Here is a 4,426-nt window from a genome sequence, read left to right as displayed (position 1 = left end):
CTGAATATTTATGAGTGCCTGTAACTATAATTATACAGTGCCACAAGCCTTATAAGTATCTTTATAATGCATTATAGTCATGGCCGTTATATATAATTTTTTTTATGCTGTGAGCGGCACTAAATTCCCTTCTAGAAACCAGAGCTTGAATTAAATAGTTTTTCTTCTTCTTTTTTTTCTTTATTATGAGCCAACCTCCACACCTTGCTCTTTGGCAAAAAAAAAATGCCCTTCTATCCTCTTTCACTATAGGACTCCCCACCCAGGAAGTCCCGTCTGGCAGATTTGTGCCGTTCTTGTTGCTCCTTTTCACCAGAGCAGAGAATGCAGCTGAAAGGCAGGGCAGGCTTCCACGCTGCCCCGGGACCAGTCCGAATTGTAATCCTATTCCTCTGTTTATCAAAAAGAGGGAGAGAGGAGAGAGAGGGAGGCATTGAGCTGACAGCTTGATTGTGATGCTCCTGTCTGATAACTCAGCTAACCTTATCCATCTATTTCACCTCAACCTTGCAGCCATGTCCCCAACCCCCATCCACCTGCTTCATCCGCTACCCTGTGAGAGCCACACACACACACACACACACACACACACACACACACACACACACACACACACAGGCTTACCTTGCGCACACTCTCTCTCTCTCTCTCGCTCTCTCTCTCTCTCTAGTTCCCGTGATACACACACACACACACACACACACACACACACAAATAATCACTGCACACCTCTGACCCCTTTATCGAGTGTCGGTGTTAATCCTCATCTCTCTGCTCAATGCAGAGCACAATCACAGAGACCCGCAGGACCTGCAGTTAGCGCTGTGGTTAAGTAGCCCACGGTAAAGAAGTCTGTGATAAAGGTGGCACAAAGGGTCAGTAGCTGCTAGGAGCACAGGGGGCCCCGGAAAGCCCATGACTGGCCATGGCCTTGAGACAGGACAAAGAGGAAGGGTGATCGAGGGATTGGAGAGGAAGTGGAGGACAAAGAGAGGATGCGCACGGCAAGGGTTAGGCTAATATACCGGGATAAGACGCCGGCACGGGTCTTCCGAGTTGTTTAGGAAAACTCGGCGGTGCTGAATGTATTAAAGTGAGGGCTTTCAAAGCCTGACACTGTGGGCAACCAAATACACTTTTTTTTTTTTTTTGGGGGGGGGCCTATATTTGTTCCACTTTTTGTGGAGTATATAAGTATACCGAATTAGCCATTAGCACTCGTCGTGCGCAACGCATCCAATAAACATACAGACAACTATCGCTGGGTTACTGCGATACTGAGGAAAACTTTAAAGAGTGTCTTTCACATTTGACTGAGTTATGACTCCGAGAAGGGAGTGCAATTTTTCACGCAAAATTGCAGCGATTAGTGAAAAGTAACTGTCTCCAATGGCTGAAATGCTTTTCAACCCCCCCCCCCCCCCCCAGTATGGGATTCTAACAGTTAATGGTTAGAATCCCACACCGTGTGTTGAACTATCATGTACATTAGTCAGCCTGGCAGCCGTCATATGTCTTCGAAGTTAACAGATGTTTTCCAATTAATATCATCTAATTACTGTATAATGAAAAATGACACGCTCCCCGTCAAATTAAAGCTTCCTGAGGATATTTTTTTTTTTTCACCTTGATGGACTGTAGAGTGTTGATAAGTAACGTATTCAAATCGAAGCCATTTGCGGGGTTTTATGTTAACATCCGGCGACTGTGATTCAGCGAATCAATCAAGCGCCGCACAGGTAGCTGTAATGATACCCTCCTGTGTTCAGAAAACATTCATCTTCTCCGCTCAGTCCGCCGTCGCGGGTCGTCCTTGGGACACCGGCATGACGCACACGAGACACAGGCGGACCCACACACACACACATATATATATATATATATATATATATATATATATATTTATATACAAACACGCGCACGCGCTCGCACAGACAGACGGTCGCGGACGCGCACACTCTAGACAGCTTCACTGTCAGAGATAAATGATGCCTGACACTGTGGCCTGGAGAAATGGGCCGACTGAGCAGCAGTGAGATGAAGATACTCCTCACAAAGGTTCCCTGAGCCAAACAAGTAGTGTCCCTGGGAAACCTGGGCGCTGACTTCTGTAGCTCGAGGGCCACGTGTCAGTCAAAACATCCTCCAAACAACCACTTTGAAAGCGGACGAACTTTATCACCCAGACACAAACTTGCGGATTGACAACTTAATGGCGGGGGTGGGTTCAGTCCATACACAGCGCGCTCTCCGATAAAGACACCTTCGTTCAAAAACACAAATCGGGAATTGTGCATTTATTTCACATTAATAGACTTGTCTCTGATATTCATGAATACATTTATTTTTTTTTTTTAAATATATATTTAATTGCTGGAGCCAATGTGCGCTTTTGATTCTCCAGTTGACAAAGACTGATGTGAGTTCAAGACGATACAGAGGACTTCTAATGTGATGTCTGTCTTTTGTGCACAGAAACAATAGCCGCTGTAGCTCTGGGGCTTCTCTGTGTTGCCGAGAGCCCCCCAGACGCAGACAGGAAGGGAAGGCTGGGCACAATGTTTTCGGAGACCTATCCCCTTTAGGACGGATCGGATCAGTCACTCAGAAGGCCCCTCCGCGGGCCCCGGGGGGGGGGGGGGGGGGGTCAAGGGCCACGCCAGTCAAGACAAGACACAACAGAGGCCCCGGTCTCTAAGTGCAAGGCGATTGTGTACGAAATGCACGCAGGAGAACTGTTAAAAACCGTGTTGCATGGGCTTTATCGCGCGATGACGTAGGACACAATGACAGAAAAAAATAAATAATTAAAGAACAGAATAAAAATCTCTGTAAAACTGCTTTAAATGCATCCTTCTAAAAATATCTGCTGAGGGAGGGAGGATGAAAAAAAAAGAAAAGAAAAGTGAGAGTGTGAAAAATAGAAAAAGGAAAACAGGCCTTTTACAACTTTAAAGAGAAAGAGGGTGTGGAGTGAACGGGAGAAAATATTTACTCAGGGAATTAGTTCAGGATCATTGTGTGCGTGCAGGGCTTTAGTTCCCTGGCTCCATTTCAAGGCCCAAGTGGCTCAACTGGAGCTCCCTCCAGGGCAGGCCTAATTATCACAGGGCTAGGGCCATTAAAATGCTTAACTAACCTCGTTTCTCCAAAACGCACAGATTAACGCCAGCCTCCAGCAAAGTGTCGGGAATAACCCTGCTGCCTAATACCCTCTTTGATTTTTTTTTTTCTTCTTCTTCTTCTTCTTCTTCTCCAGCGTGGAGAGGCGAGGCAGAGGACTGGTGTGGTAATAGTTATGGATGGATAAGAATACTGAAAGTTACGGTCCAATCGACCCATCCTTTCACGGGCTGCAGGAGGCGCATAAGAAAGCACAGTTTGGTGCTGGAGAGCGGCTTTGTACCTGAATGTGAATATCCAACGCAAATACAGTAAGATGCACCACACGGCGCGCTTGTGTAGTCGCCGACGACATGCAAGGACAGCGAGCGCAGCCGGCCTGTCTTTGCTCGACGGAGGGCAATCAAAGACAGCAGAAATCAAAGTCATGGTGTGTTTAGAAGCCCTTTAAAACCTTTGACCATGACTATCATGCTCTTATGAGACACTTTTCTTCTGCCATTCAAACTCATTTAACCACCGCTTCATTCAGTGTGCTGCTATCTAAATAGAGTCTAAGGATCGTGCATGAATACACAGAGAGGACCTCTGATGGAATCAAACCCGTTCAGCCAGAATTGCAACTACAGTAGGTCATAGCAGGTAAACCACAAGGTGTAATCACGCTAACAAAGACGCCATTCTATTCAGGTGCTCCATAAAAGCTGTAGCGCTGGGTCAACAGTCGTAACGTCACACCAGGAAGTGGCGCAGCAAAACCAAATCGGCACACCTGCAAAATATTTTGCTGTGGAAGCTTTGGTGGCTACTCACAGGGCAAGTTGCAGATACGGTAGCTGGTAAGCTAACCGCTAATTCAGTAGCCAGCTGGGACATGCTAGGACTAGTCTAGCCACAATGACTCCATTCTTTGTTTTTGTGTAAAGCGTCATTTACTCCCTGTGATGTTTTTTTTTCCTCAGGACTGTTTATCATTTCAAACAATAAAAAGGTCCCAGAGCTAACGGGACAGTGAGTGAACTTTCATTTTGTGTTGATTTTGGCGGTCTCTGTGGTCAAAAGCGGTAGTGTAGCACCAGATTCCCTTTAGAAAACCTCTCATTTTACCACACACAGTGCTGGTTCTGGTTGTCCCGTGCCTCCCTTCCCTTCAGTTGGAACAGCATTACGGCCTGGGTTCTCCAGCAGCGTGGTGTCGGTGTCGACTCCCAGCGGGGACCGGCTGCAGCTCCGACTGCAGGTCAAAGGCCCTGCCGGAGTCCAAGAAGAGGAGATTCTGGTAAATTGTTTCATCTGATTTTAA

The sequence above is a fragment of the Cebidichthys violaceus genome, unplaced genomic scaffold (assembly GCF_023349555.1).
Source record: "Cebidichthys violaceus isolate CVI_PGR_0920_01 unplaced genomic scaffold, fCebVio1.0.p SCAF_13, whole genome shotgun sequence".
NCBI lineage: Eukaryota > Metazoa > Chordata > Actinopteri > Perciformes > Stichaeidae > Cebidichthys > Cebidichthys violaceus.
The sequence above is the reverse complement of the archived record's forward strand: the minus strand, read 5'-3'. Positions refer to the sequence as shown.